The sequence below is a fragment of the Dunckerocampus dactyliophorus genome, chromosome 1 (assembly GCF_027744805.1).
Source record: "Dunckerocampus dactyliophorus isolate RoL2022-P2 chromosome 1, RoL_Ddac_1.1, whole genome shotgun sequence".
Taxonomy (NCBI): Eukaryota; Metazoa; Chordata; class Actinopteri; order Syngnathiformes; family Syngnathidae; genus Dunckerocampus; species Dunckerocampus dactyliophorus.
The window spans coordinates 32,715,666-32,738,995 of record NC_072819.1 but is presented as its reverse complement, the minus strand read 5'-3'; positions in this window follow the sequence as shown (position 1 = coordinate 32,738,995).

The following is a 23,330-nucleotide window of genomic DNA, read 5'->3' as shown; positions in this document are numbered from 1 at the left end:
AACCGAGCGGAGTGGAGCAAAGCGAGGGAATGGGGTGACGAAGAGGACACGATTTCTGGTGCAGGTACAGAAGAAAAAGAGAACGCAGCAGTGACAGGGAATGTGTCTGCATATAAGCTGTGTGCTTGTGTGGGGACACATGGCGGTTGGGTTCTATGCTTCACTCCAATAATGATAAGGAAGATCAAAATCCTGGCCTGGAAGCTCTGACAAATTGAATGCAGATACAGTGAAAGAGTGGCCCTTCCAAAGCTACTGTTTGGAACACACTGTGTTGCTGATGGAGATTGATTGTATGGGTGACTGCTGATGCTCACGCATGCATGAGTTCAGGGTGCAGTTGCAAACATGGACCACTAGAGGGTAATGTTTTCCTCACAGAAGGTCGGTCATAGCAGACAGATCTCACTGTAAGGAGATTTTTGTCAAGTTGTCAGGTAGTGGTGGGAGAGTTGCTGGGTCACACATACCGCTTTTCCACTGTGACAGGTTCTGAGGTATTTTGGAGCTGGTCCACAGAGCTTTGCTTTTCCATTGTCATATTTCCACAGTTGGTTCAAACAAAAACGGTATTTTTTGGTTCAAATATGGCTCCAAAAGCTTGCTGGGCTGAGTGAGCGAACCGTTTGAATAATGAGGTGGGCGGGGTTACCTAAAAAAGTCCGCGAATTACCTCCCTCTTTATTACATTGCATTGCAACTCTAACAATGGAAAACGCTCAGACAACATGGGCACCAGAGGAAACCCCCTGTCTCTTGTCCATTTAGACATTTGAAGAAGTGCAGAACAAATTTGAAACAACAAGAACCCTGCCAATACTGGAATGCATCAAGAGGCGACATGGCAGCAGCAGGGTTTTTTTTTCAGCCTTTCGAACAAATTACAAACTTCAGCAATTAAAGAAGGACTGCAGAGACAAAAATAAAGACCTAGGCAGGAATGATTGTGGTCGGAGGAGAGTAATGCCTTATTTTGAGGAGCTTGACAAAGGTTTGGGCCACAGACACAGTTTGCTTTTGCTGTTGTGTTAAATACCACAATGATGTACTTCTTTGAACTCTACCAAATCCCTAGAGGCTAAAAGAAGAGTCGGGCACAAGTCAGACCTGCCTGGACTCCCATAAGTTGCATTTGTTTAATTTAATGTTCACAGCACAGTTTTGAGTGTAAATACTAGCCTGCTGTTAACATTAGCATGCTAGCTTGCTACTGTCGAATGAATGAAAGCCTCACGTGGCAGCAAACTAGTTTCACTGTAAAGCTATAGTCATGTACGAAGTAACATTTATTGTGCAACTTTGTTCTGGTTTAATATGTTTTTATCTTTCTGCCAGAAATCAATGGTGATGAGTTGGATCATCCCCCCCTCGCTACAAGCTCCCTACAAACCCGAAGCCTGCAATGTGCAATCTTTGTAAAAATGTTTTGCATTTTGCACCGTCATTTTTACATTTTTGCACCATTATATTTATATTTTACCTGTAAATAATGTGCAGTGTCAAGGACTATAGTGAGTTGTTGGTTTTCATGAAAAAAAATTAATAAGGAAGGAAAGGGATAAACATGTGTAATACTGTAGTAAAGTTAATGGAGTTTGTAGATAACTTGTTCAATAATAAAGAAGAAATAAATAGATAAAGGAGTCAAAGTTGACAGGCACAATAAATAACAACATATATGATAAACAATACCTTATTGTGATCATTTGAAATAACTGAGCCAAAATGGCCAGCACTAAGATATATGTTAACAATATTTATATGAGCTCTACAAAATGGCATTTAGTGTCAGTGAAGCTCAGTCATTGAAATGTATGCTATATATAAAGCTTATACACTTAAGTGTGCGTTGTGGTAGAATATGTGTAGAGTTATAATGGATATAAATTCATATTTGTGAAACCTCGTGGTCCGGCATAGTTCAGAACTGAACAGTACTGAGACACATCTCTATATCAATGAATAATCAGTCAGGAATTATAGGAGGTGCTCCAGTGCCCCTTCGATCTTGGCAAGACATTTTGGACATTTTTTTGCCAGTAAATCCAACTCTGTTTTATTTATAGCACAAGTTATCTCATGGTACTTTACACATGGAGCAAGTCTTGAACTGTGCGCCTCAAACATTAAAGAAAGTAACTAAATCCCACATGAGCAAGCACTTTGTCGACAGAGGCAAGTAAAAAAAAAACACCCTAAGCATGAAATATATAAGAAGCAAAACTTAGTGAATGGCTGCAGTCTTCTTCAAAAAGAGGCAGACAGATGGGAAAGAGAGAGGGAAAGGATAGAAGGATTAGAGGAGGGATAAGAAAATAATGTGTATAACAAAAGCTGTACCAGGAACATTAATAATGCTATTTTCATCAACAACATTGCTGGAGGTCATTTTTTTAACAACACTAAAATTAATGATAGCATCAGTATGTTCAGCAATTGTTGTTGGCTGCAGGAGCACCTACAACAGGGGAGAGAGAAGAACAATACACATGCACTGTTGAACATGATCAGATTTTGCTAACAATTTGTCCCATAGGAAATAGTCAAACCTCTGTTTTTTTTCTCCCCCAGCTTTTAAATGATTCCTTTTTTCGGAACCAAACTCCTCGAGATGGACCTTGTTCTACTCTGGAGTTGCTGCAGGGGAGAGGCGGCGAGCTGGTGTGGAGTTATTAATAGCCCCCCGGTTTGGTGCCTCTGTGTTGGAGTCATCCCTGGTGAATGAGAGGGTCATTTCCCTATGCCTTCGGGTTGGGGAAAGGGTTCTGACTGTCATTTGTGCATACGCACCAAACGGCAGTTCAGAATAACCAGCCTTCTTGAAGTCTAAAAGATGAGTGCTGGACAGCACCCCAGCTGGTCACTTCATAGTTTTACTGGGAGACTTCAACGCCCATGTAGGCAATGACAATGTGACCTGGAGTGGCGTGATTGGGAGGAATGTCCTCCCCGATCTGAACCCGTGTAGTGTGATGTTATTGGACTTCTGTGCAAACCACAGTTTGTCCATAACAAACACCATGTTCGAATATAAGGATGTCCACAAGTGCACTTGGCACCAGGACACCCTAGGCTGCAGGTCTATGATCGACTTTGCAGTCGTATCATCAGACCTGCGTCCGCATGTTCTCGACACACAAGTGAAGAGAGGGGCTGAGCTGTAAAATGATCACCACCTGGTGATGTTGGATTAGAGGCCAGGGGAGGGTGCTGGACAGAGCTGGGAGACACAAATGTGTAGTGAGTGTGTGCTGGGAACATCTCCCTTTTGTTGAGTCAACTCTCACCTCCGGCAGAGCTTCGCCTGCATCTCGGGGGAGGATGAGGATATCAAGTTAGAATGGGCCGTAGTCCGTGCCTCCATTGCTGAGGCAGCCGATTGGCACTGCAGTTGCCAGTCGTGGCGGCAAGCCCCTGACCCGATGGTGGACACCAGAGGTCAGGGCTGCCGTCAAGCTGAAGAAGGAGTCCTATGGAGCATGGATGGCTTGTGGGACTCCTGAAGCAGCTGCCAGGTCCCGGCTGGCCAAGCGGCACGCGGCTTCGGCAGTGGTCGAGGCAAAAACTCTGGTGTGGGAGGAGTTCAGTGAGGCCATGGAGAACGACTTTCAGTCGGCCTTGAGGAGGCTTTGGCAAACCTCCCTCACCTCAGAAAGGGGAAGCAGTGCCCGGTCTACACTATTTACTGTGGGGCCAGAAGCCTGCTGACCTCAACTGAGGATATAGTCGGATGGTGTAAGGAATACTTTGAAGCCCTCCTCAATTCCACTGCCATACCTTACATAGAGGAAGCAGAGTCTGAGGACATGAATGCGGACATTCCATCACTGTGGCTGAGGTATCTGGGGTAGTCAAAACACTTCCCTGTGGCAAAGCTCCAAGGCCAGTTAGTTGAAAGACATACTGTAGTCTCTCCAACGTGTCCTCAGTCTCCCCTGAGGCCTTCGACCGGTCGCACGTGCCCTGAACACTACCCAGGTAGACGTCCAGGAAGCATCCTGACCAGATGCTTGAGCCAAGTTTCTCCCGAATGACAGTGCTTCTCACCTTATCTTTAAGGAAGAGCCCAGCCACCCTACGGAGAAAACTCATTTTGGCCGCTGGTACCCGCGATCTTGTCCTTTCGGTCAACACCCAAAGTTCTTGACCATAGGTAAGGGTAAGAACGTAGATCGACCGGTAAATTGAGAGCTTTGTCTTTTAGCTCAGCTCACTCGTCACCACAACAGATCACTGCACCAATCCTCCCGTTGATCTCGTGTTCCATCCTTACCTCGCTCGTGAACAAGACGCCGAGGTACTTAAACTGCTCCACTTGCGGCAGGATCTCAGCCCCAACCCGGAGATGGGGCTGAGATCAGTGACATAAACAAAAAAGTGAAAGTGATGGAACGTGCATGCCACTGCAGCTCCTACTTCCTGTTGAACCTTTTTCCTTCCCTTGTCCTCACCCTATCACCCCCTCAGCTCAGCAAACACAGACGCAAAACGAACAAACTCGTTCAGGATGACAACAAACACAGCATAATCCACATTCCACCACCATTTCACAGACAAAACAGCGGCCATTTTGTAAAATGCAGAATGCCGCCGACCCCCCACACCACCTCTCTCAAATTTAGTCTCATCTTTTTATTTTCTCATCTCTCCACCGCATCTGTGTGGTGTAACTCCTCTCTTTCTCATCCTCTCTCTCATCATCTCTCACTGTCACTCGGCAGCTCTCAGCCATTGACCTCTGAACCCCAGGAAGGTTCACCAGCAGGTCAGAAGCCCGGTTGTGGTGGGGTGTGGGGGGCAGTTCAAGCTGGGGGGGGGGGTTACTGGGAGAGGAGGGGTGGGAGGTCTGTTATTGGGGGATGCCAGTTTCCTCCTTTGGCCATGGATACAGAGCCTTCACCACTGCTGCCATAGCAACTGGACCAGACGGCAGAGAGAGCTGCTGGGAAGGCGCTCTCTCTCTCTCTTGTAATATGTCTGTGAACCACATTCACACAAACACACACACATTGGCAAACTAGCGTGCACACGCAATCTCATTTGTGCATGTTGAACCTAATCAAATTTCTTATTTGGGTTGGCAGACTATGCTAGAAAATACTTTTTGAAGTTAGAAGATGGATAAGAATCCTGTTTGGGTTGCAATTAATTGCTGCATAATTAGACTTACAAGTTATTTATTGTAGCAATTTGGGGAATACGAGAGCCTGGGGATGCATAAAAACATTGTCTCATGAGGTGCATACACTTTAAAGTCATTCCCTGTCAGGATTCTATTTTTGGACAAAAATCAGACTGCACTTCCGGTCAAAATATTTCCTAAGTTTGTAAAAGTAGAAATTATACTGCATGAAATCCAGCCTGAAGTGAGTGACGTGGTGAAATTGCTAGAGGTCAAGTAAAGGTTAGTGTGAGGAATGTATATAATAAAATGTTACGATGAAGGAGGAGATTGGATTTTTGTACATTTTTGGTGCATACATGCAGGTGTGCTTAGCCATGGGCAGCCTGAGGGCTTATTGTTCAGTCCAGGTGGTATCCGACTACAAACAGACACTGCTCACTATTAATTATCTCCTATTTGACTTTACTTTTCTTTTTTCTTATTTAGCCCCCTGCGACGTAATTTTTGTGCTTTTCAAGTGCTTTCCTTGCTTTTTTTCACCTATTCTGTCTTTCCACGTCTAATTTTTTCTCATCTTTTAGTTTTGACTTCTGCTGACTTTTCCACTCAGTGCGCTCCTCTTTCTCTTTCTCTCATCTTCTTGCCTTGCTGCTCTCTGTCTCTGGTTGCTCAAACAAATATGATAAATGAGGCTATTTGTGTCTCCCTGAAGAATGAGCTGTGATCACACAACCTTTGATGTTTGACAGCTTTAATGATATATCTGGATGAATCCATGTACAGTCATTTTTACTGCATGAGACACACTGCTGCCATTCCCCTCATTAGGTTGCTATTGAGGGCTGTGTCTGTCTGTGTGTGTGTGTTTCCCTCCATTTTTCTGGACTTGCCTTCCGACGCCCTACATGCTTGGTGACAATGACAGGACACTCAAGCCAGCGACCTTATCTCAAGTGTTTGAAGAGACCCTTATCAGTTTTAGTGGTATAACAGGGTGAAATACTTGTAGTGGTACTTCAACACTCGCTTACAGGCAAGCAGGCTTGCTTATACGGATATGCATAGTGTATGTGTGCGTTCTCTTCTGTTTGTGCACAAAGCCACACGCATATAAAATGCAGCCTACATTTCTCGAGATTATGACCGACCACAGGAAAATAGTAACTAACATTTTGATATAAATAAAATATTACAAAAATGTATTTACTTCTATAGTTATGTATATTACAAAATATATCATATTCATTCTCAATGTATATGTTCTGTAGACCTTATTTTATATTTTTTAATTTAATCATAATAATATTACCTAGTGTGTGAGGTTAATACATCTCAGACGCATGTGAGTCAGGCACTTTTGCTGTTCTCCCATTCCAACAATAGGTGGAGCTATTTGCATGAAACAGGCCACAAAGGCTGCATTGGCCAAATGTCCTCCAGCAATAGGAAGACCTAATCAAATTGCCAGTGTGTCTGTGTCAATTACAGCAGGTCAACTTCATAAAAGCAAAAGGCCCAAATCCTATTTGCACCTGTATTCTACTAGCGTCCCCTGAGCTAAGGCGGCAGAATAGATGGAAGCAGCCCAGGCCAGCCTTAGTATGGCAGACGATGTCAGATATTTAAACTGATAATGATATGGAAATGAAGGTTTTCATAAGCACATGCTCTTATGGGATATTAAGCATTCTTTCGCGCTGATAGATAAAAGGTTTGTGTGCCACATGAGGGATGAGCTTTGCTATTTGTAGATCGCACAGAGATGAATAGCACAGTGGTGGCTGGTCGACCCTTATAGTACGCGGCCACTATCTTATCACTTCCTATTTTCGACCTGATAAAGTAAATGAGGTTGCTATCGGCGTGCAACTCTTCTGATTCATTATGAGCCTGCTCAGCCTGCAGACTATTGACAAGGCCGAGGACTACGTTATGAATGCAAGGTGGTCCGTCAACATGTGTGTGTGCATCTGACCGATGCAACGCACTCTGAAGGGGGAGTGATTGCTGATAAAGATGTGGCTGTGAGGTGAGCTTCAATAGAGACTGGCGGAGCCTCCTTGAATTTAATGAAATCACATATTTGGTGTAATGCAGCTCACAGGAGTTGCTCCATGCTGGTCCACTTGCAATAGGTTCTAATTTCAGAGCAACTGTTCCCATGATTTATTATATTAGTGAAACAATCAGTTGAAGAGTCAAATAGTTGGCATTATGAAACCTATACTAATTGTACAGGCAAATTTTGAAATAATGTTTTAACATGAACTGTCATATAAGTGAACATCACTGTTTATAATAACATGCAATAACAAACAATAATAATATTCACACATACCTCTGATGATAAGTGACAAATACGGTGACGAGAGTGCGGGGGGACACAGGATTGAAGTTGACTCATATACAAGCAGATCACTTTGTTGTGTGCAGTCCATTCATCTTCTTTTACTATTATTGCGCCAGTGAGTGGGGGCTCGCTGCAGAGCAAGCCCATCTTATTGTCAACTTGTTGTACTGAGTTGGACTAAGCAGCCTGATGAGAGGTTTGTGTACCAAATAATACTCATTTGAAGAAATCAAGCCAACTCAAAACTGTTCACTTAATAGAAAATATATCAATAATTAAGCAGAATACATTCCATTGTTATATTATTATTAGCAGTATTGTACTGAGCAGCCACAACAGAGACGTGTGTACTACTTTGACACGTCCATTCCCAGCTCTTTGGTCTTGATTATATTTCTCCCCTTTGCCATCACCGGTGCCCTTCTGTGGTCATATCACCAAAAAAAATTTTTTTTTATTGAATTCCAAATTGTGCCAACTTTAGAGCGTTCAATGGTCTTCAAAAGTAAAAAGAAAATAACTTTTCGTCTCCGGTTGTAGGGATATTTACTTATGGTCTTACTTATAGTCACTGACCTTATCACTCAACTACCAGTCATCTCACCTCAGTTCTACTTCTTGGTGACTTCAACTTCCACATCGACAACAATAACTGCTAACAAGCCTACGACTTTCTGGACCTCCTGGACTGCCACAATCTTACTCAACATGTCAACTTCCCCACCCACTCCCATGGCCACACCCTGGACCTAGTCTGCTCCACTGGTCTCACCATCCATCAACCTTCACATCTCCAACCACCTAGCCATAGTTTCGCTATCCACCATCCCACTCTATTCCTAAAGGAAAACACATCATATCCTTCAGAAACATAAAGTCTATACTGCCCCCAGAATTCTCAACCTCACTCAGCGCTACCATGGCTACACTCCCCCCTCCATCATTGGATGACCTGGACAACCTTATCAACCATTTTAACAACTCTCGCCAACTGCCTCAATCAATTAGCCCCCTCAAAAACCAAAACTGTTTCATTTACACACTCAGCGCCCTGGTTCACCCCTGACCTCCACCAAATGAAAACACAAAAACGGCGGCTTGAAAGACTTTCTAAAAAAAACGGACTCACAGTTCACCTTCAAGCATACACGGACCACCTTCAGCTCAACAAATCCGCCCTTATCCACGCCCGCTCCATCTATTACTCTAAACTCATCCGCACTGGCTCCAATAATCATAAGACTCTCTTTTCAACCATTAACAAACTCTTCAACCACGACGATAACACCTCAACTTCATTCACTGTCGACAAATGCAACTTTGTGCTCTCGTTCTTTCAGTCGAAAATTTACTCCATCTACAACGCCCTATCCGCACTGCCCCATTCCCATCTCTCCTCCTTCCCTTCTGTTCCCCTCATCACCTCTTCTCTCTCCAAATTTGCACCCATCTCCTAAACCAATCTGTCTAAAATCATCACTTCCATGAAATCATCCACTTGCATTTTAGACACCATCCCATCCTCCCTCGTAAAACACTGCTTACCCATTAGCTCCCCAATTATCACTAGAATTGTTAACTCCTCTCTTAGCTCCTCTATTGTCCCTCCGTCTCTCACACTGGCTGCCATTACCCGCATCCACAAGAAACCTGGACTCAATCCTGATGATCTCAAAAACTTGCGGTCCATATCAAGCCTACCTTTCCTCTCCAAGATCCTTGAACATGCTGTTGCCACCCAAATCAAGACCCATCGCAACAACAGCAAACAGCATATTCCGTACTCACCATAGCCCTCCTCAAGATCACAAACGACCTCCTCCTCACTTCTGACTCTGGCCTACTGTCTATTCTCATCCTCCTGGACCTCACTGCTGCTTTTGACACAATCAACCATTCCATTCTGCTTTGCCGCCTAAAATCTTCTCTCCACATCTTAGACGACACACTCACCTGGCTGACATCCTACCTCACGGACCGATAACCGTTCATCCTTTTCAATAACTGCTCCTCCTCTACTGCCATCCTCTACCAAGGTTCGGTGCTTGGTCCTCTCCTCTTCATCCTCTACCCCCCCCTCGGTCAGATTATCCATTGCCATGGTCTCAGTTTCCACTGTTATGCCGATGACATCCAATTTTACATATCCTAATTTCATCAACTCTCAGACCCTCTCAAATTGTTTTTCTAATATTAGCTTCTGGATGCAAATACATTTCCTTAAACTCAACTGTACCAAATCCGACATCCTCATATTAGGTCCCAACTACCTCACCTCTACAGCCAAAGACTTCCGACTCTCCTTTGACCACTCCACCCTCTCACCCTCACCCCACTGCCGGAACCTTGGAGTCATCTTTGACAATAAAGTCACCTTCTCCCAGCAGTCACTAAAACAGTTTTTCACCTCCTCAAGAGTATTGGCCGCCTTAGCGCCTCTCTCTCTTTCCCTGCAGTTGAAACATTTATGCATTCATCACATCATACAGTGACTCTAGTAACAAGATTTTCTATGGCACCCCCACCAATCTCCTGAACAAACTCCAGTACATTGAAAACTCTGCCGCCACCTCCTCACCCGTACCCGTTCACGAGACCACATCACCCCTGTCCTTCAGAACCACCACTGGCTCCCTGCCCCTTATCGTATCCAATTCAAAATCCTCTTACTCACCCATAAAGCACGCCACAACCAGGCCCCCTCCTACCTTAAAGACTTGCTCTACCCCTACACGCCTTCCTGTACCCTCCGCTCCTCAGATGCAAACCTCCTGACTGTCCTTAGGACTAAGCACCGAACCTGGGGGGACAGAGACTCCTCTGTTGCTGCCCCCTCTCTTTGTAACTCACTTCCGCCAAACATCCGTGACACTTCTGACCTTACCACTTTCAAGACTAACTTAAAAACACAATTGTTCCGCACTGCTTTTAACAAATAACTATTTAAAACATACATGTTTAGTAATATATCACATTGCAATCTCTTTTGTATGCACTTTTAACTATTTGTTCTGAACTCTGCATGCTGGTTTTCACTTTCTACTGTTATTTTGCTATTTTGTATTTGTTTGCTTTTACCCTTTAAGAAAAAAGGAAAAAACTCTTTCTTTATTCATATTTAACTTATATATTCATTTTTTTTTCTTTGGTCTTACTGTCATCTTTTATGTATTAGTATCCTGATTATCACAGAAAACATGACATGGAACTCAGGAAGTGAATAACAAGTGTTGTAATAGATGTGGAATAGACGGGGGGTAGGATTAAATAAGTTTTGCTTCTTCCTACTCCTTTTGGACATGTGGAACTGTGAAAGAATGATTCATGAGATGTATTCCATTGTAACCTTCATGTTCAAATAAACTAAACCAAACCGAACCAAACCAAACCCTGTCAAGCATCTTTGAGTTCTTGAAAAGTGCTCTATAAATAAAATGTATTATTATTATTATTATTATTATTATTATTATTATTATTATTATTATTATTATTATGGTGAAAATTGCATCAGTGCTTGCATCCTGAAGGCTGCACACACTCAACTCAGCTATGAACATGAACATCATAGTGTTCAATGGCTGTTATCAGCAAAACAAATGAGTCAAAGAAGAAGGTTTGGAGTTGTTCCAAGAGGTAGATCTATCTTTGTGTTGAGTGGCAGCTCTGCCAATGAGCACAAGGGTGGTAATGCCCCGGTGTGCGTGTGTGTATGTGTGTTGTCTAAAATCAAACATTTGGCTCTCAGAGCTGAGTGATGCTGTTATCAAGGATGCTATTAAGTTTACCTGAATGGGGGCCCCAATCAGAGCTCTGTCTCCTGTATTACCATTATCTGGAGTCTGTCCACACTCCTCTTCCCTTGCCCTCCACTCTGCTTGTGCCTCATCAGGTGAAGGAGAAGGTCCCTCTGTCTCCACTGTGCTCATAATGGTCCATAATCCCAGTGCAGCCAACATAGCAGTATTGGAGAGTTTACAGTAATAACGAGTACTAATAGAGGCAATATCCATCCATCTGATCACTAAATCAGAGACGTAGCTTAAATAGGTAATGCACTGAATGCCCCCCACTTTTTTGAATTGCAAATGGAGAAATATGTCTCAGTTTAAGTTCCATTTTGAGCCAAAGAAATCTTAATGCTGGCATTTTATAGATGGGTTTAAGAAGAATAACTTGTGAGTGCAAGGAGCAGGGTTAGCCTGGTATCAGTTTCTTAAAATTAAAATACTACACTTTTCACAATGCCATTGTTCCCTGCTTGAGGACACTTCAGCAGCAATGATGCTCACTGATACAGAGCTTGAACCCATTTAAACCCATTCTGCTCCAATCAAGGCATTTACTCACATGTCCTTTAGGGATGACACTAATGATTACTTCATGTATCAATGAATTTGCAGCTTATTGTTCAGAGTTATCACTTAATCATTTGGCTTCGAAAATGTCAAGGAACAGCTTGAACAATCGATTTTTACTTATTGTCTTAAACTCAAGTTGGCATATTGAAATTGCTTATTGTGTCAGATCAACAGTCTCAAACCTGGTCTTCTGCAACAAAAACACACACTAAAGAAGAATACATTTTGGAATAAGTACAATTTACCATGTATGAATATTTGAATATATTTGTATCTTTTGTCACATAAGTCCCTCTCTACTCATATTTTGTCATCCGCTTTGACTTCAAACTATACGGTAATTACTATTCATATAACAGAATGAGACTTTGAACACATATCCTATTAATAATACCATTAATGATATCATACCAATAAATACACATGTGTATGATTAGAGCTTATAGAAGACACTGAGCGCCATAAAACACATCATGTTATAATAGAATAAAGGGCCCGTTGTGTATCACAAATACTTACCGGGCTTTCACTCAAAACTGTGTGTGACCCACTAAAAGATTAATATTAAAAACTACTGTAATTTACAGTGTTATTGTAATGTTGATTCCCGTTATAGTGGTTTTCTAAGCAGGGCGTTAAGAGTTGTTATTTCAAATGCTGTTTTTATCCCCCATAATGCTTTAGCAGACCTTAATGACACACCTGACACAATGGCTAGCTAGGTCACGCTCGTAGCCTTTTATACTCATTTGTTTGTAGTGGCTGTGCTAGTGCAGTTGCTTTATATGACTGTCACTGAATTTAGATTTAGTTTGTGTGACGATTAGGGAATGTCCCGATACAACTTTTTCACTTCCGATCCAATTCCGATATTGCAGCCTTGAATATTGGCCGATACCGATATCGAGCCGATCCGATACGAGCACAGATAATACACACTTATTTGCTTGTTTAGTAGCGTGGGATGTTAGAACAGGCACGATCAAGTGATATCGCTCAAACAGAGAATAATAGCAGCAGTGCGTATGAGGAAAAACTGCCCCATTTACTTCTTGATGCATCTGGTGTATAGTTTTATCGACAATAGGCAGAATTTAGCGAGGCTCGACATGCCCAATGAAGTGTTTACACCTGACATTACTCACTACCGACAGGGGCTGTCTTTTCTCTCTTTTAGCTTAGATTTTTAGCTGTTTGTTGGAAGTTTCTCAGGCTTTACAAATATTTCAAACAGCGGCTGTTGTTTCTGGAAGCAAAAATCCTTCTTCAAATGTGCGATTAGATTGTTCGTATCACACTTTGCTGGTTCTGTGACACCACGGGAAACTTGTGCATGACAAGACTTGCACTCAGCTGCAATGCCATTTTTTTTATAAAACAGTGTTGTGTTATTTACAGTGCCTACATGGCGGTAATAAAGAAATATATTTAAGAATTGATTACATTTAAGTTATTTCTTATTCACAATTTCTATGTAGGTGAGCCTTACTTTTCATATTGCAAATATCCTATTTTTTACACTCTGCACTTAATTTCTGGTCTAAAACATGTTCATTCTTCAACCTATTGGAAGTATTTGGTCTTGGATTTAAGAATATGCGCGTGATCATTTTGACGTAGGACTTCAGACTTGCAAGTTGTGTTTAGATGCACCTAAAAGGTGAACACATTACAACACCATAGGGTGTCTTGATTTCCATCAACCAACAGGTAAGCCTGCAGGTGAGACTGCTGTCATTTTTTCACAGACTATCATTTGTATAATGTATGCCAATTCGGAAGGGTAGAAAAGGTTTGGTACTTGGACATTATTTAGCATTCTTACCTGTCATACACGTGTCAAAATAAGTTAAATACTGTACATGAAAACTTAAAAATAAGGACATTTTGGACTTACCTGCAACTTGTTGTCACTTTAGGCATACAGTGTTGTACTGAGAAGTACAACTTGGTAAGTTCCATTTCAGTCATAGTAACACATTTCGTGATTGTAATCACTGGTACCTTTCTCTGGTAGTATCACAAATAAAGACACAAAAATCCCAAGAAAAAGCAATTAGTTTTTCTAGAGATAGTCTGCAATATCACAAGATATGCAGACATCTCACAGTTCAACTTTTGAAGTTTTGTGTGGCTTTAGAGACGCATTAGACTTCAGCGGTTTCACTGTGCATTTGACTTCTCCCAATGAAAGTCTTGCTAATTCTACCACGCTGTTAGCAAAAGCTGGAGCCAACAAGTCCTGCTTCAGTTGCAGCTGCAGTGCTTGGAAACTTTTTGAATGTCTCCGTAGTGATAATTGTTGTCTCGATCAGCTCTCAGACATCAGGAGCCCACAGCAGACTATGACCTGCAGAGTGGAAGTCCCAGCCAGCTTCCTCCATTAGTAAAACCCCTTTGCCCAGTGGCTCCACTCGGGGAGAGGTTGGAGACATATTTGGCCATGGCTGGTTCGTGACTGTCTGCAGGCCATAGCCACATGGATACTGTATAGACGCCGAAGCTTCCCAATTAGTGATTAAGCAGGAGACATTAGCGCACTGACAGACACATAAATGGCATTGAGATGAGATCAATTAGACGTGAAGAGAAAAGTTGTTAGGCCCCTGCATGGCTGGTGGTCAAAGTGCAATGTCTCTACACAGAGATGTGGCAGATTGTTGGCATGTGAGTGATGTGGACTCTGTCTCTCAGTCCTTCTGCCCATGCTTAGAAGTTAAACGTTAGCCTGCGGTATAACTTGAGAAGAGTGTAAGCTCTGCAGGGTCAAACCTGCTACAAGACCTTGTCATGTTCGCATCCCCGAAGCTGTGTCGCCAAGTTGCGAGTAATCATGCTGAATTTATGTATGCGTTTCCATTGATTTTTGTCTCAGTTCCCAGCTCCCCCAATTACTTCCTGCTCCAGGCTGCCAGTCCCTTTGCTGTCAGGGAGGTGGAAAACAGGAAACAGGCGCCTCAGCGAGTTGTTTGTTTACACTGGTAATTGCGCCTGTTGCTTCCTTTCATTAGCGCAGACTGAGGTATTGGGCTGCCTCACACAACTAAGTGCTCTTAGCCTTGTACTTCGCCAGTCTCGGGTAAATATTGACAATGTATGCAGAAAACCAAAGGATGTAAACTGGAAGCTGGAGGTCCATACTCTTACGTTTGTACCTGCTCAGCAACCATTGTCTGGTTGAGACGGTACACTGTGGCTTGTGTTTCCCCTGGTATGTAAGTAGGATGAAATGTAATGTAATGTAATGGTTTCATTTATTTAGAACATGCATACAGTTGACATAGAATGCTTCATGTTGCAATTCACAATTCCATATGGCCAAAAAGGAGTAGGAAGAAGCAGAGCTTATCTATTTCCACCCCCTCTCCATATTACACCAATAGCTAATACATACTGCATGTTCACCTCTTGTATTCAACATGCACTAATTCACTATTTACATTATTTTTCCATACAAACCAAGCAGTTATAATAATAATCACTATTATTTTAAACAAAAAATTTCTTACTTCTTCCCTTGCTGTTGTCCGGATCCACTTGCTAATTCCAGTACTTTGTTGAGCAGGCCCTTGCAACGATGATCAAATGTTACCGAATATAACCTTCTAACTTCATGGTTCTTCTGTGGGCTGTAGCCTTCATTTTCCTTGTTGTCATGGTAATATGATCTTTAATACGTATCCAGATCGTTGATATCTTTGACAACAAGCACTCTTGCTTCAGTGGTCCTCCATTTGGCTTGATGTTGATTTTGCGTGCTCCCGTTCCCTGCTTCCTCAAGTCTTGTGCTTTCTTTCAGATGATCATCCATGTAGGCGTTTGTACCTTTCAGCTCCTTCTCCGTTTCAGCAGTGCAGTTTTGAATTCCCTGTTGGTGAATTTAATGATGATGACGGGTGTGGTGTTGTTTCTTGCCATATGGTGGGACGCAAGTATCAATGGTATCGATATCTACATCCACCTTCTTTGACTGTAGGAAGTTGGCAATTTCTTGCTTTGTTGAAGGAACATCTATTCCGTCTGGTTCTCCTCTGTTTTGGACTGCCCTGTCTTTTGACCTGGGTGTTATTCGGAGCCCTGTGAGGAACACATCGTTCATGCATTCTGATCCATCTCATCAATTGTATTTTTAATGTGCTCAGTGATACTTTCCTTTACTTATTTCTCTTCCTCAAGAGTTGTGTGTGCAAGGCAGCAGTATCTTCCAATAATGCCTTGATATAACCCTGTACAACCTTGATATCATTGCAGAATGCTCCGTTTTCTTCCTTAGGGTTTTTAACCTCCTTAAGAGCAGCGCGCAAGGCAGCATTATCATCATGTAATATCGTGATATCTTCTCATAGTGCCTTGGTTTCCTTGCTCAGTGCTCTATTTTCCTCCTTAAGGTTTGTGACTTCATCATGGATCCCTATGAACATTCCGTAGAGTGGGGAGCTGTTTTAATGACTCTTAAACATGTCTTAACAAGATCAAATGTATTCATTTTTTTTCAATGACATTTTAAAGTAAAACATTACAGAAAACACAGTTAAAAATAACGTTCAAAATATAAAACTTTCTAATGCATTTGAATCCATCTATTTTCTACCGCAATGCGGGTGGCCAGAGCCAATGCCAGTTGTCCTTCCGATATTTTCTGGGTCAGACACCAAAACTCGATTATTACTGGGTAATATGGTAGCCTAACGGCGTCATAGAAATGTCAAGATGTAAACTTCCCTCCTTTAATCAAATAGTCAGCTAGCTTATTCTTCAGAAGATGGTAAAAAAATACAACATCTGGATCACAGTGCAAAACCATGCAAAACCAGAAGTCGCATTAATGGTAAGAAGTATTTGATTTATTATTGGATAGCTTCAGTATAACAATGTTAATACAAATAATAAATTCAGAGATTTATTCTAAAATTTTGGGTCTTGCTTAAAAATTCAAGCATTCAATGTTAAAAAAAATATGGCTCTCACGGAGATACATTTTAAAATATGTGGCTTTCATGGCTCACTTAGCCAAAGAGGTTCCCGACCCCTGCCGTAGAGGATGTCATTCTGCGATTGTACATGTTCTATCTGTGATAGCTGACACCTAAAGTCTTGCCTTGTTTGTGCTGCAGTTTGCTCTTGTATCGTTCTCATCTTCTGCTTCAAGGCGTGTAATATCATCAAATTTTTGCTCTCGAGAATATCGTGGAATTCTGGAACTGGTTTTTCATTCAAGGCATTGTCCTCCTAATCCTTCTCATCCTACAGTCAAACTGGCCGTGTTTCTGATTTTGAGTCTGGATTTCCAGGGCCAGTTATCATTTTGCTTTAATTTTGGCATTGTTGCTAAGCAACCGCATGGAACTTCAGCAGTTAGCAGTTATCTTGGCTTGCTAGCAGCTGTCAGCACTTGTAACTAATTTATTTCAAGGAATACCTCTCGCCTATCGGAGGCGGAGCAAGCTGTTCTGTTGTGTTTGTGAAGTGTACTTGCAGGAAGGCACGGAAATAGTTAAAAATTCTCGTATTGACAGCAGAGCTCTAGCCATGTACGTCCTTTCCAGTCAACAACAACAACAAAAAAGGGATAGAAATGTTAAATATTTTATCATAGCAGCTAGATTACATGCCAGAAATAAGAGGTATAGTAAACAAAGGACAATAATTCAGGACATTCAACCTTTTGTCTACTTTCTTCTTGAACTGTTTGTTTTTTGGGTTTTTTTTTTTTACAAGAACACAAGCTTTGTCTGAAAAAATGCATGTTTTGTTTCCAATCAATGGACTGTGTCGAGCTCCACCCTTTAGTTACTGTACCACTGTAGTTGATGCAATGAAAAGCTGCCACAAAGCGGTATATTCATGATCACTTGTTTTCACATTTCTTAATGGAAACGCAAAAGATTTGCAGTATTGCGAATGGAATCAAGCTATACAGCATTGCTGTACAACATAGTGTTGATTGAAGCTGTCGGGCTGTACTTTGGTGGACCAAAACGGCTTTGTTTGCCGTTTCACATCAGCAAAATACATAAAATAAATTTATGGCTGATGCGTGTTTGCTCTCGCATTTGTATTTGTCCAGCTTTGTAAAGTGTGTTTTTCTGCATGTGTATATCCTTTTGTGAGATATGAATCGAGTTGCATGCCTGGGTGCATCTCTATGCCTGCGGTGCCCCCTCCCCACCACTAACCTCATACATGCACGCACACACACACACACACACACACACTTTGAAAGTTCCATGTAGAAGCCCAGAGCATTTCTGCACACGCAGCCGCGGCTTCTTAATGACTGCCATCCCTCTCTGTGCCACGTTATTAATTAGCTCAATGATCCTTGCCGATGGGACCTGCACCACAGATTAGAGCCCTCAAACACCCGCACCCCTGGTTTCTGCTGCTTGGCTAGAAGGGGTGGTTCAGAGCAGGGTGGGTGTGGGGAGGTTTACAGAAGATCCAGGTCTGTGTATGTCGGATGTACGTTATGGGTTTTACAGTTAACCCTTATAGAGTACCCACTGAAATACAGTGGAACAATTTAGGTTGAACGCAACTGGCTGCTGGTTGACGCCGATTTATTAAGATTTCAGACATTTTTCTCATAGGAATAATGGAAATAAATTCAGTGAACTTGGTAGTCATTCACTCATCACAAAGAGCAACACAGAAAACTCTCACATAGCTCTCATACGCAACAGGTTTCCACCCCGACACTAGAATCACCCATCACAGGGCACATGCACACAGAAACACGCACATGAGCAAGAATTTCTACCCCCTTTCACTTCTTCTGAATTTATTCAAAAAGTTAAAGCTGCACACTTCTCAGGTAAAATTATACTCTACATCCTGGGTTCCCAAAGTGGGGCAAGTTGTAATGGGGGTAGGTGAATAAAAAGTTTGATGATTATTTTGTGATTATAATAGTGTTTAATCTCAAAGACTTTATTTATATTGGTGTTCCAATCCCAGCACGGTGCAGCGGTGAAAACCTGCCACTGTGAGTGGAGCTTTATCGTTGGTTGTATGTATTTTTGTACTTCAGATACTGCTTTATCGTGATTGTTAAACTTTCCCTTTCAATTTGGTAATAAATTATTATGCAGATTTAAACCACAGCCATCGTCTGTGGACAAAAAAAAGTGATGCTTAAATTCAAGCCATTCAATCGGAAGAATGCCGACATCAGACTGGAATAAAAGATATGTAGGATGATTACTTGTCTGTTTATCAGTGCTCATGTGAAACGTCCAAAATCAAAATGCAAAATACACATTCTGACTCAGAATTACTTTAAAATGAATTAACAAATGAACTATGTTCAATATTTGTAAAAGATATGTTGGATGATTACTTATCTATTGATTAGTGACCATGTGAAACATAATCCAAAATGTGACCATGCAAAATATACAGTTTTGACCCAAAATTACTATAAAACGAATACCAATTAATTGTGTTTGATATTTCAAGTTAATTCATATCCAAAGATGAGTGTTGTTAAGTGTGCAGGAGTAGGGAGTACATGGCTTCAGGTCAAATGTTTGAAGGTGTACGCCGCTGTAAAACGTTTGGGAACCACTACTCTACACCATTGTAGAAAAAAAATGTAAGATAAGTTCTGTTGGTGTTGATAAACTGCAACCTTTATTGACAGTCGGTCTGTAGTTACATGTCACAAATGACAATTACACAACTTTACAGAGTGAACAATGCCATATAAAATATTAAATAATTAAATATTGTGTTATGTAATAAAACATTGAAGAGAAATATATACACATATGCTGGAGCCTTCGAGCGACAGTACACCCTGGACTGGTCGCCAGCCAATGGCAGGGCACATATAGACAAACAACCATTCACACTCACATTCATACCTATGGACAATTTAGAGTCACCAATTAACCTAACATGCATGTTTTTGGAATGTGGGAGAAAACTGGAGTACCCGGAGAACATGCAGAAATGCCCCAAGGGGGAATCGAATCCAGGTCTTCCCGATCTCCAGACTGTGACTGTGTGGCCAACATGCTAACCACTAGACCACCGTGCAGCCGGGCAGTGTACATACCTTATGTAATTAAAACACACAGTGTTTATTATCATATAAATCTCAGTTGTTAGACTGACGAACATGTGTCACATTAACTTACGAGCATGAAACGAGTATAGCTCGTCATCCGTAATCGTGAGGAAGGAAAATTCTCATTGGGTAACTACGTATGCATTCACTCTTCACCGCCCCTCCTAGACAGGCTCGCTACAGCCAGAGAGAGGTGTACGCTGTGCATCTGACAAGACAGAGTTGAAAACGGCTCGTGTTGCGTTGGTCACTGCCTCCACTCCGGAGAGGTTTTTTTTTTTAGGTTTTCCTCAGCTCAGATTGCAACTAAAGTTACTCTGTAAACTTGTTTTGTTACTTATGCGGTACATTTGACAAGACTCAATGCCCGTGTTTCTGCTAGCTTCTAATTTGGCGGGTGATATAAAGTCAGTTAGAAAACTTTGCTCGTAGTACTTAAAATAATGTACCGCACCCACTTCTGGTCCAAACCACTCCAAGTACAGCAGATAATTTAGATGGGTGAACAGATACAGATACAGATACAGATACAGATACAGATACAGATACAGATACAGATACAGATACAGATACAGATACAGATACAGATACAGATAGTGGTGTACTCGTTCATTCCTACTAGCAATGCATCCTAGCTTAGCATGCAGTGTACTTCCTGCTCAACACACCGGTGGCCGGTGATGTGGGCAACAGGAGCACCTTTGGTGGGAAAAAACGCACTGATTTGTGGATATACTTTAAATTGAATCCATCCGAAAGAAAAACTAAAGGCATCGTGCACTGAGACAGCGGTAAACGTGGCTGCAATCTGAAGCAGCACCTGAAGGCTCATCACACCGATATTCTTTTGAAGGTAAGTTACAACAAGTTGTAAGTTGTTACTCGACAATTGGCTTGTGATAAATTCCAAGGTAAGTCTAAAGCTTTCCACGTAAGTCCTGGCAAGAAAATTTAGTGTTAACTTCAACCTAAAGTTAGCTTTGTTGTGCTAACGTCAATTCATTAAGTTATGTGTGTGTTACTGTTATAGGTGACTGTAGAACATGCAGGGATTTTTGACTGGTCATCAAGTGTAATGTTCAAACATGGAGGTGGGGAGAAATGTAGCATTGTTCCCCATGTGTTTTAATGAACACATCTGTCTTATAATCCTGTCAGAGAAACAAAGTCAGAATATAATGTATGAATATAATATAATGTGTTACTGAGTCCACTTCATGTAACTTCTGGCATTCTTTTTTCACATTCTTCTTCTCAAAACAGCACTTGTTGAGGCTGGGTCTTCTTTGGAAATTCACAAATTCAAGTGGCACAAAAGGCCAGAGAAAAAGCACAACAAGGTCGCAGGGTTAATCCTTTGCTGCCGTCTTATCTGAACTCTCGTAACGAACCAGAATGTCTCATGTGGTATTCTGATGCCTTTGTGACGTTATACATGATGCTGCTGCTGAAATGTTGATCATATTCTGAGCTGTACATTCTCAGGGACGTTTGACTTTAGAGGTTCCAATGTACCTTGGAAATCCAAATTTTCAATCCTATAATGAATTACAGAAGATCACAATACCTGTTTCTATTTGTATTGCTGTGATTACTTATAATAATAATGATAGTCATAATATAATTCAGTAGTTCAGAATTAGAGTTTTTTTCGGCACTGATTGGCCGGGAGAAATCACATGGTTACGGTCCCACAGAAGTCACTAAATACAGTTGCTTGCCGAAAGGGCTGCATAAAGTTTTTCTTTCCGTGCATGCATGGATGCAACAATGTTATTCTCTCATGTTTGTGAGGATTCATTGTGACCAGCATAGAAAGATGCATGCCACCTGGCCCAGTGCACTCCAGCATAATTATGGTAATAGTCACAAACTGTATGGTACTGATTCCACACATATTAAAATATATGTGGGCTCTATCACACCCAACCTTCCTCTTGCAGATTTTTCTTCTTTCCTGTTTCCTCAAATCTTGATAATATTCTTCATCAGGGGGCTTGGGCACGCACGGTGACGTGCAAATCAACATTAATAATTATTGCCAGGAGAGGGGAAAAGGGGGGTAAAGGTGAGGGAGGGAATGGGGGGCGGGTGGTCCCTCCAGATGCCTCACAATTGCAGAGTAAATGAACATAAATGTCTCTGTCAAGCTGAAATGAAGAAAAAATGTGTCACGGCAGCAAAATGCTCTGGAGTCGGAGGACAGCAGGACATGTTTTGCATAAGAAGAGGTTAGTGCCCAAGGAGAAGAAAGTTTCTCCTTGAAAGAACAAATGGTGAGTGAAGTGATCAAATAAACACCTCAGTCTAGAGGGATATTTTTGGATTCAACTACTTAATACTAGTTTACCAGATCCCTCAATCATATTCATATTACACGACTCAGCATCACTTGTCAGCTGTTCATATTTTGTCTGCTGATGCTCTCACATGACCCACAACTTGTAATGCTTGACGAGTACAAAGTGCCAAAGGCTGTGGGTACTTATGCATGTGCAAGCATAGATATGCAAGCCGTGCAGTCGCTCCAAGGTGACAGAGAGGTGTGTTGTGATTATTGACTGCGTGACCTCATGGTGACCCCGGCTGTGAAGCGAGTAAAGGGCAGGGAGTTAGTGTGTGCTGCAGCGCCTGTCATGCCCGTCAATACGCTGATGAATGGATCTGGTGGTTATTAAAGCAGAATTAGAGTGGGGAGGGGGGGCGGGATAAATGATGGCGCAAATGGTTGTGCAGTGGAGACCGTGGAGCCGGATGGCACAGCATCAGTGTCATCAGTCTTTATTACCCTCCAGGGAACAGAGAGGGGGAGACGGGGAGCGGTCAGCGCCACATACCCCCACCCCAACCCCATCCTTTGCGCGCAGGTATAGACAGCGACCAGCACACACATCACCTATATGTCTACACATCCAAGTAAACCACAATGGGCCTTCCCCACACACATTAGTAAATGTATTACATATGGTGACGCTTAGTGTACTGTACACTTTTGCGGTCAGGCAGTACCCAAATACAACCTCTATTTCATCTCTATTTTAAACACCATAGACTCTCCAGGCTCCTCTGCATTCCCCTTGCTCCTTCTCCCCTATTTTCCCTCCTCCATTTTCCCTCTCACCAAGGAAGTGGAGGACCCCCACCACTATCAATCATGGCGAAGTCACACAGCACAGCAGCACACTCAGGGCAGCGTGCAGATAAGCTGGTTAGAAAACGAGAGAGGTGGCTGAGGGAGGGGAGGCAGCACTGGGTTCACTGCACAGTCAAGAGTGGGCACGCTCGCCGCTGGGACGGGTCAGCAATGGATAGGCCAGTTCCATTGGCGAAGCCACCGTGAGGCCCACCCCCTTACCAGAGAGATGTGCATGCATACAGATGTGTGTCTGCGCCATTGATATTCTCTCCCTGTGTTGCTGCTGCTGC